The sequence below is a fragment of the Lampetra planeri genome, chromosome 32, assembly GCF_965212315.1.
Source record: "Lampetra planeri chromosome 32, kcLamPlan1.2.h2, whole genome shotgun sequence".
Lineage (NCBI taxonomy): Eukaryota > Metazoa > Chordata > Hyperoartia > Petromyzontiformes > Petromyzontidae > Lampetra > Lampetra planeri.
In genome coordinates, this window is record NC_136138.1 from 2,886,921 (window position 1) to 2,898,299 (window position 11,379).

Genomic DNA, 11,379 nt, shown 5'->3' on the forward strand with positions numbered 1-11,379 from the left:
TGGCAGTTTAAATATTGAATCGTGACCCTAGAGACCTAGACTTACCACCGTAGATACAGAACCTCCTACTAAGATGAATCTAGAAGGTGATTCACAGATAATATACACACCACAAAAACTATGGTACAGGGAGCAGCGGTCTCAGCTTTTCATATTCCTATGAATGGGGCCGTGGTATTCTCCTCTCCCCTTGTCACTTGATTCTAGTGAGCAATGTGACCTGAGATTCTGCCGAATCATTCTGATCTCTCTCCTTGAGATCTACCCAGGGTGCTCGATACAAATTCATTAATCACCATTCAAACCTTCTTGCTTTGAGCTCCATTCTTCAACTAATCCTTAAAACTTCATCTGTCTGACAGTCATTAGGTCCGTAAAGCTGAGATGATAACGAAAAGCTGTATCGGTATAAAGCCACAGTGTGCTCTGACAATGTCAAGACATTTCTGTTGTCGTGGATTGTGGGTAATAAATGATGAATAGAAATAAAATAACTGTAGAGTTCACGTAACAAGCCTGACAGTGCTGGTTTGACTCAGAATTTCAAAACCTGCCCAGAGTTCACCTTGCTTAACAGATGCTTCTACAAAACTTGATTTCATGAAACCCACAGACATGAACCCAATTCTACTGTACGAGTAAATTAGCTAAAAAAAATTGTATTTGGCTGCTATACATTTCCACGTAATAAGCCACTTCGTTGTCCTATCATTTTTGGTCAGATCGCTTCTGAAAAAGCTATATTGCTCAGTGGGCCTGACCTGGTAAAAACATTTAATAAAACATTTTTTATTTTATGATGTGCCAAAAATTAATCGTCAGACACTCAAAGAAAATTTACTTGGGTGTTCCTGCGTTAACTTGAACTGGAAAACAATATAATGAGCATATGAGGGAGCTCGCATCGATGAGAGGCGTAATGGCATCTGATGTTTAATGCATTAATAATTACAAAGGTCATTGGAGAGGGGAAGTACCCGAAAATACAACGCTCGATATCTGATTTCACTGTTTATGGATGTGAGAGAAAAGTTATTGGTATCCAAGGCCGCCACACATTCATCACCACACATTGTTTCAGGGCAAGGTGTGGATGCTGGAGTTATTGCACTGCGCCGTGTGAACCTGATGATCTCCTTTGGATTCCCAGCCACTGGCTTCTACCCCACCCACAAATTATTCAGTTTCATGTATTAGGTACTAGCTGCCCTACCTGGCTTCGCCCGGGACTTGGATCCACCACGCCCGGCCGCCTTTGTCTCCCCAGTGGCGATGTTCACACACCACACCAGTTACTCGTTTGAGGCCGAGTCGACCTAGGGGAGGCCCAGGAGCGGTTGAAATAATCGTTACCGGTGGTGGCCGTGAGCGGGAATCGAACCCGGGTCGCCGGGTTCATAGCGCGGTGCGCTAACCACTGCACTACAATGCGTTACGCTTCCACATGCGCGGGTCACGTGACAGATTTGACGTCACAGCTCACTTGCCGTGCAAAAAATATATGCATTATTGAGCTCCCCCCGCCCCCCAAAAAACTAATGTGTATTTTAATAATTGTTGCATGGTGTACAGTCTGGAGAGTACCCACATGGCAAATTTCCAGTTTGGTGCATGTCGGGAAGTACGCTAAACATTTTAAACAGATGCATAATCACAACTTTGCCTTATATATATGGAGATAGCCCTGTGAGCCATGCGGCTCTTGACTCGGGTGCAACCACAACTAAACAAAAACATGAACAAGGAACATCTGGTGTATCGGCTTAAGTGAACAAACAAGTCTTGCTGGTGTTTCACATTGATCTGTGCCCCAGCAGATCCCTGAGGTGTTTGCTGCTGCGGAACACACGTCAAACAAAGACGGATCACTGCATCGCGTGGCGCTTTCAGATGCGCTTCTGTGGTCGTCTGGAACGCTCTTCCGCCCGACATTAGGAATCCACTGGGAACAATGCACTTTTAAATCTAGATTGAAATTTCATTTCTTGAGAACTGCTTCTTTTGTGTTTAATTTGTTCTCATTTCCCGCACCTCCGATTAGCACGGTTGGCTACGTACGGTGTGAAAAAAGTTTAACACACATAGGCGTGGTTCCTTTAAAAAGTTGGAGGTCTTCTTTGTAACTCCTTAGGATATGAGAAGTAATAATAACTTTTGTGATTGCCAAGTTTCATGGGTGGTATGCCTTGTTCGTAACAGTCCCCAAGGTGTATAGTGCAGTCTTCAAAGAATATTCTCTCTATGGGACCTTTTTGATAGTATCAAAATGATGAAAAGTATAATAATAGGCTTTACCCTTTGTGGGAATCAAACAGGTGTTACGATTTAAATTTCGATATAAAGCTTTCGTGACTGCAGGGATTCATATTCTTGGTTCTTTCAGTAAAGTCACGTAGAAGGGAAATGACAAAAGAATAGAAAATAAAACAATAAAATTATCACGACGTTTCGATTGCAACACAAGCAATCATCATCAGGTGTGAAAACCGCAGGTGTTACGATGTTCAACACCAATTAGACACCGTTTTGAAAGACATCAAGTCTGCATTAACTGTGCGTACTTGTGGCAAAACATGCAAATATAATATTTACCCTTCCTCTCTGGCTTCTACTTCTCTGGCCTCTCTTATTTGCAATATTTGCTGTTAAGAAGGGCCATTGCCCCAAAACGTCACCTATTATCTATTATATGTCCTTCCAAGGCCACAGTGTTATTGACGAATGCGTTGAGTTTTCAGAAAGATTGATGTCCCGCCAATATATGGTGCAGTGTTTACTCACCGACCTGCACTGACAGGGCATGAATGGTGTATCCAAAACAAAAACGTATTTGCATATAGTGTACACACCCTCGCTTGAACTTGACACTGATCGTCACGTATTTTTTGTTTATCAGAGACTGGAATGCTCTGCGACCTCAGTGTACGACTCTTTAGATTTGAGTGAGAATGTTCCATCTTGATCTATCTCCGGTGTTTGACGAGTGAATGGAGATCACATTATCATGACTTTATTTTAACCTTGGGGGGATTACCACATTTCATTTCTAGGGGGTGACGGTGCACACGTTTGAACACGTTGGTATGCATTTCCTTTTATCAACATGCAAACGTTACTTGCATGTTTATATTGTTGAAAAAAACGGATAACCATTGTCATTGTAACATACGTACATATATGTTCATATATACAGTATTAACACGTAGCTACAAATGTAGGGCAATGGCTTTTACCTTGCCTGCCCTAAAAAGGGCCACTGTCCAAAACGTTGGTCTACTTAAGCAATATTTTCTGTTTTGAGCCAATGCTGATGATTCCGTTGTCTCTGTGCCTTCACACAATGGCTGTCCTTCCACTTTGTGTTGTTACTCACGGATTACTGCTCTCTGTGTGTGATCCGTCTTCATGCCACCAATCCACCTTGGGGGGTGGGGGGGGGGTTCAGATTATCAGAATATGAATGTTTATTTATACTGGAGAAATCCGATGAGCTATGAAGCTCTTGATGGGGTGGGTCAGAACGTTACAACAACAATATAATAACACGATAGGAGTGCAGAGTATAGGAAAGGTAAGCGAATCACTAAAACAAATATACAAATTAAACTACAGTACTTTATTTTACCAGGTAAAGCCCACTGAGCTGTGGTATGTGTACCCCGACGGCTTACACGCGATATCTGTAGGGGATTCATCGTAAAGTAAAAAAAAATATGTTTATTTTTATTTTACTAGGTCAGGCTCACTGAGTTTTAGAACTTTTTTCAGAAGCGATCTGGCTAAAATGATATCTCAACGAAGTTGCTTATCGTGTTCAAATTTAAAGCAGCCAACTAATGTAAGTAATCTAAACGCATGCATATGAGATTGTTCATGTCATCCAAAGTTCCTAACCTGTGCTATGTTTACCCCTGGTGGGTACACGTGACATCTCTAGGGGCTTCCTGAGATGATTTGTGTAATGTGGGCGGTGACCATACCACACGTTTTGTTTGTAGGCTATGCCGGGAAAGTCCCTGGTCTCACAAAAGGCTGGAGAGATATATTGCATATATGTTGTCTGCTTTTATATATTCTGTTACTTATATTCGCCAAAGTGATGTTAATTATTATGTTGCGTTATGTATTATACAATTTTGCGTTGAAATAGGACCCATGTTCCTTGGAAACGGTTACGAAGCATTGGTTCAAGCAAGCCTGGCTACCGATGAGAAGCCAGAATTTGCGTGTCATAACGGATCAATGCTGCGAAAATGATGCAATCCCAGAATGCTGTATGCTTGACGACGAAGCGTAAACTCATTTTTGTGTTTATTGTGTAGTGGACTTTGGTTCTCAGAGGAGTAGGTGGGAGACCTCTGAGCGAGCGGTAGGTTGCGACCAATGTCAGACGGAGCCACTCCATCCCTCCCTGCGTGGGCAGTGACAGCGATGGAGCTGGCGTAGCCGTGTTCACGCGGACGGGGGCTGACACTGCCCGAATGAAAAAAAACAATGACGTGGTTTCTGGTTGGTCACTGGTTTCCACGCCATACGAATATTAGCATGAGCCAGTGCCCATGTATCGCAGTGCCTAAGAACAGTGGCACATTGAAGCGTACCTCTCAAATCGTGGGGAAGCAATCGGCTGTGGTGAGCAGATCTGAATTAAAACAATTTGGAGCCCTTTGTCAATCCACTGCTGAGCGAGGCCATCAAAGACGCCACCGCCGACCATGAGAGAATAAAGTCAGGGCAGACAGGTGAGTGGGCACAATGTGGCTATACGCCGCGTTGTTTGAGGAGTGCTGTATCCAGAGTGCTCTTGTAAATGTCAACTGGAAGTATAAAAGAAAACATACATATGGGTTTGAGTGATAAATTGCACTTGACAAGCTTTTTTACAATATATATGTAAAGTCACGTAGAAGGGAAAGACAGCGTCTGAATGACAGACCTGTTCTTCACCTGAGGACGGCTGCTTGCGTTGTGGCCGAAACGTCGTGAGAATTGTATTGTATTGTTTTATTTGTATTATTTTATTATTTCCCTTCTACGTGACTTTACCTAAAGAACCAAGAAGATGAATCCCTGCAGTCACGAAAGCTTTAAATCGAAATTTAAAATATATGTAACTATGGTACGTCAAGTTCGTTTGCTTGCTAACTTGCTTGCGCGTTTACGACCGTGCAAATCTTTCGGTCGTTTTTTATTTAAATCCTTTATATTAAGTTCGCTTGCTTGCTTGCGCACTTACGACCGTGCAAATCTTTCGGTCGTTTTTTAACCCACTTCCCGTGATCCAATCGAGCTGACATTTTCCACACAGACTCGTTGTGCGTGACAATTAATTTTCGTGAAAAAATATTTTGCTACATTTTACACTTTTTAGGAATTTTTTTTTTATATTTAATTACCAATTGCTTAATGCTGCCAGGCAATTATCTGACCCATAGGTGGCAGCCATCTCAAGCCAGAGGACGACAGGACTCTAGCCGCCACGCATATAAAGGATTTATAGTGAAAAACTTTGTTTTTACGGGTTAATTTTTACTTATACGTCTTCATTGTGTTACATTTGAATATATACTGATCACAGAATTGTATAAACACACTGAACATTACAGATATAACGTACACAACGCGTAACTTTGCGTGCAATTTTACCTCGGCTTAATAATAATGATAATGTTTGTGTGCAATTAATTATCTCAGCTTAACCTCATATTGTTTTAAAACTCAACATGTCTGTGAATAACCCGACCTTTAAATAAATAAATAAATATGAAGTTTTGGGCAATAGCACTTCTTCAAAGCACATGATTTATGTAGTTTATATACGTCCAGCGCTGATGAAGAAGGGCTATTACCAATTACACCTATTACATATTATTTTCTTTAAAGGCAGGGTTATTGACAAAAATGTTGAGTTTTTTTAAAATAAAAGTACGTGTACACCACTGCCAACACATCTTCGCGAAACAATGTTCATCATGTTTGTGTGTGTGTATATGTGAAGCCGACTGGGGTTACTGGTTATTTGTATAGCTACTCCGAATGTGCTTGCTAACACATAGGCACTGGTCGTTGACGTCACGTTTTGTTGCACGCGAGCATAGAAATGAATAACTCTAAGCCTAATAACGTAAGATGCAATACCTAACATTGTTGACATTGTACGGGATTACAGTTACAACTGCCAGTTCAAGTGGCATTTGTAAAATATATCCTGAAGTGCTGTGTTAATCTCTCTGTTATGTTATATATTTGAATAACATTTTGTTAAATGTTTCACCTTAAACAAGTGCATGTACTTATTTATGTAACCACAATGGAACTTCCTCTGAGTGTTGTCAAGCATTAACTACTCCGATTAATTTTATACTGTAATCGTTGTTATCGCAACAATAGATGAAGGTGTATTTTGGTGGCCTAGACCAGAAAAGCAGAATAGCAGTTACGAGATTGTTCTCGGGGGCTGTCTTCGTTCAAAATGTAATATTTATTGAAAGCTCTTCTAGGAGTCGAAGTTGACTTCACCCCTTCCTGCATTTGAGGGCCCAAATGGCCGCTATTTTGTTTCAAGATGGTTGGCATCTACCAAACAATATTCTCATTAGACTGACAAAAGTGTTCTATTTAAGAACAACAAAAAATTGAGAATTACGGTCGCCAGAGTGCTGAAAGACAGATAGGCAGATGGGAATTGTGATTTCATTACTTTTATACATTTTAATGAAAAGGCTAATATTGTATGTGTCTGTTTGATTTTTGACGCATCTACAGCTTTTTCAATAATCCACTTGCTGGATAAGAGCATCCCCACGTCTTCCGTGTTATTTGACCATACTTCACCACGCTGGTCAATCCGGGTCAGCGACACAGAGAGGTATACTACAGCAAAGGATGTTTCTGAGCTGCACTCTACTGCCCACGACACAACCTATAACAAGATGATTGTCCAGCTGGTTGTAGCATGGTTAGAGCTCATCTCCCTCAATCGTAAGACTTAGTTTAAATCCATGTTGTGAATAGACTCAGCCAATCAACCCTATGAGGTTGGAAACGTCGGTTATATGCTGTGGACATTCACAAATTTGGTCAACATTATTGAAGTGCCCTCTTTATAGGAATATGGAATTTTCAATACCGATTCAGGTCTAGTAACAGCATACCTGTCAACCCATAGGTTTATCCGTATTTTTGTGCAGGGAAATTTAGTTCTCAGGTCCATACGGCGTACAGCCATTTCAATAGGGCAAAAAAGATGGTACCACTAAATAAAAAAATCGTGGGACAGCTTTTTTTTTTTACTCTGGAGAGTAGCAATTCCCGTAGCAGCCAACAAATTTGATCCAGAATTAAGAGGCTCTTGGTACAGATCATGCGCACAAGCTACATTTCCACGTCCGGTTTTCCAAACACAAGCCACGCCACAGCACAGCGACACTGGCAGCGTTACCTTCTGCGGCGAAGAAGGCGACATTCGCGACGCCGACAGGTAGACATTTGAAAGAGTGGGAGAGCCCGACCTATGCTCAAGGGCAGTACGCAGGATGGGTGCGGACGTTTGTTTGTGTTTCTCCCTTGTGATGGGACTTTGTAGGATGAACGTTGATATTTCTAAGGGTACGATCTGCATGAGTCTGTAATAAGGTACGCACTGACAAGGGGTTCACAGGTATGTAACAGGGGTGTGTAGCAGCCCTTGGTTTGAACAAATAAGCTGAATATGGTTTCTCAAAATGTATTTTATATTTTTCTAAAAATCAATGTGTTCCGAGGCATCACACATTCACTGTTACACGATACAATACCGGCCAAGAAAATGTATCTTACGATGTCATGTCGATGACGGATTTTCCAAAAATGTTAAAATAAATAAATAAAACTCTAGAGGAAATACCACTTCAGTTAATACTTAGTGTTGTGCTGATTGTCATGGCATGATTGGCAGGTGAACATCTCAACAATGTACACATGAAAACAGTGGTATGTCCAGGGGGAGGGGGTAATCCCCCTCTACACCCCCACCCCCGTGCCCACCACAACTTTAGAGACCCCAAACTTTTTAGAGCCGCCTCGTCATGGGACATTATTGGTATTTACTGTAGAAAATATAATGTTTTATTATTAATGTAGGTCCGCATTTAACAAGCCTGAATTTTCTGGATCGCCGCCCCACCCACCCACCCCTCTGGGAACTTTCTAGATCCACCTCCGCATGGGAAATCCAACAGAGCAAAATTTCACAGCAGATATATGCTCAGAGTTAAGCATTGCCTTTGGATCGCGGAGACATTTGGAAACGCACGGTATAGTTACAGCGGAGGCCAATACAGGTGCAAACCCCCGAGTGGTAACAGCGACTTGAAAATGGAAGGAAAAACCCTACCACAAGTAGTTTTATGGTTTTATATTTTATTTATGAGTGGCAGAACACTCTATTAAAAAAAATCGGTTATACATTCCTTGCTAAAGAAACACCTTGAGCGAGAGGAGACTATCTATACTCTTTGGTTCTTTCGTTAAAGTCACGTAGGTATAAAATAAATACATCACGACGTTTCAGCAGCAGACCATGCTTTCCCACCTGATGATGGACGCTTGTGTTGCACCCGAAACGTCGTGATTTATTTTATTTTTCTACCTACGTGACTTTACCGAAAGAACCAAAGAGTATGGATTCCTCCAGTCACGAAGCTTCAAATCAAGATTGAGAGGAGACTGTCGTGGGTGAATGCACGGAATTAACATGACGATCATTTAACTGTTGATAGCTTTCAAACTGTTGTACTCTGTTGATATTACAATATGCAATTATCATATTTGCCCAGGTAGCCAGTTGAATTAAAACCTGCCCTGGTGTCCGTTGACGTTATGCTTATCATCAACCTGTGGTGCGACCTTTATCTTTTCAGAACATCTGAAGAAACATCATCCCCCCCTTATCTCCCCTACCCCCATAACGAGTGGTTACCAAGGGGTCAGTGTTTCATCCTGGTCGCATTGTTGGACTCTGCAAGTTGCCATCCACTAACATAGAACATATCTGCCATCCACAGATTTAAACCGTCTTCAAATATATCTGGAACATATCAAAAACAACTAGAATGCATGTAAATTGCATGTCAAATGAAGACATTAATATTACACTTGATGGCAATAATTCTACTCAAGTAGAAGGAATCCACTGCTCCACGAACCGTGATGAAAATATTACAAGGGAGCTTCGTCTGCGCGACAACGGTGGTGCCCGGGAAAAGAATGAAACCAAAATAACAAACATCTTGAATTCTCAAGAAACAATCGAAAGAGCGGACGCACTTAACACGTGTTCGTCGGGGGAGAATAGTCAAAACAGACTTGTCGCAATGGGTACGACCCCGCCGCCTCTCGTTCAAACCCCTCCTGAGCCCACAGACGAAAAGTTGTCTGCCCCGTTTGCGATGAAGGAACATTCGCATCGCACGCCCTCCTCTCATCTCGTCTACCACTACACTGGGACTCCCCTTGGCCCCCCGAGTCGGCGCAGAACCTTCTAACGGATAAGCAAATGTTGTGAACGAAGAGTTGCCACGCCTAGAAATGACCCCTTGCATCTACGCAAAAAAAACTGTGGGTGATCGTATATAATTCGATTAATGTACTGTGCTGTACGCTAATGTCCCTGTTATTCTAAATAGCTGTGGACAACAATATGAATTTACTGCGATGTACACTGTAGTGTAGTGTGTAGTGTAGCATTTTTGTTGCTGGATCCTTGACGCTTTCGAAACTTCGGCCTGTGCTCAGAAACTTAAAAAAAGACTAATTGGCCCAATCTTTGCTGTATTCTGGCCGTAATATCGCCACCAATCCTATGCTGATATTGTTTTACTCATTGGTGCACGAGTGGCCCAACAAAGCCATTTTGCTCGATGTCAATCTCTGTGCCAATGCTTACGCGATGTTCTGCAATGTTGTGGGGCATCATCACGCTATCCATTCATTTCAAATATGTACCGTATTTTTCCACATATAGCCCACATATGCATATAACCCGCAGATGCATATACCCCGCAAAAATAGCGTTTTGTGTAAAACAAATTTCAGATAGCCCGCACCTCCGTATACCCCGCATGCATTAATATCTTTAACGTCGTAAACGGTAATTACACTCGGCTTGCAGTCCACAAGTCCGGCTCTCCAATCTACCAGCCTGGCAGCTGAAGCGATCGTTCAAGTTTCCAAAATGCTCTTTGCCTCTGTCCACCCAGCGGTTGGGTAGACAACAGTCAGTCGGTCAAAAGGTCGCACGTGGTTGGGTGAAGTGTGGGTACTCGCCCCTCTTCCGAGATGTCTGGCGAGCGTGGGAAAGTAGATCAAACGACTCCTAGTGGAGGCCCTTCCTCCTGCATTGGCATGAGCAAAACCTTTACCGTTTATAGTTTCACACATACATGAGCTGCTCTGTAATAAGTATTTTAGATGTATTATCTTCATTTGACACTCAAATCACGTGTCACTAATTTACTCTGCATCGCGCGCTTTCAGATGCGCTTCTGCGGCCGTCTGATGTTAGGAAACCACTTGGAGCTATGCACTTTAAAATCATCTAGATTGAAAACTAATTCCTTGATAACTACTTTTTTTTTTAGTTTGTTGTCCTTAGCACGGATGTATACATATGAAAGAAGTTCAACATACATACGTACATTTGAAATTGTTTGAAACAACTAATGTAAAAGTGATATTTTATTAGCATTCTCCAAGTAATCTGCATAGCATGTGTTGTGTTAAAACACGTAGATGTGGTGTAAAAAATAAACTTTGATTGCTTTCTGGGTGATTAGGACACATCGTGTGCATACTTGACATGGTCAATGTGTGATTTATGTGTCCAAAATAAGTGTTTAGTTTTAAATAGCGCCATTCATGACGATTGCGTCCCAAGATCGAAGAGGGACCAGATAACCTGAGTGACAGCCAGATGGTGAGCCGGCATCAACAATTAAACCAGGCTCTACCGTCCTCTGTATATTAAGATGTTTTCAGTCAATTGCCCATCCTCTACCTTCCCCTCACCCCTTCACTTCTTCCCAAGTTACTCTCGATCACAGTCACTCATTCCTCAGCCCTTATACCGTTTTAGAAGTTCTGTTAAGTGCCTTCAGCAAAGGCACTCGATGCAAATATACGATTGCACTTTGCGTCTCCGATTAGCATAGTTCGCTACATACAGTCCGAAAGAAGATCAACATACCATGTGACCTACAATCCTGATAATGTTACAACGAAAGGAACTCAACAACATGCCTGTAAAATGCAACTCCACATTCCCCCACTTGCATGGTAAAACATTCAAAGAATACCAACTTGTCATAGCATACTCAATATAAACGTTGGGTGTTCCAATGA

The 11,379-nt window shown here is 41.9% G+C and overlaps 1 long non-coding RNA gene across 1 annotated transcript; it reads left to right on the forward strand.

Annotated features, from left to right (window-relative positions):
• Window positions 1–4,340: 4,340 nt before the first annotated feature.
• Window positions 4,341–10,810, forward strand: LOC144729289 (uncharacterized). Its single transcript, XR_013587681.1, has 3 exons — window positions 4,341–4,742; window positions 6,766–6,868; window positions 8,901–10,810. It is a non-coding gene; the product is annotated as an uncharacterized LOC144729289 (long non-coding RNA).
• Window positions 10,811–11,379: the final 569 nt, after the last annotated feature.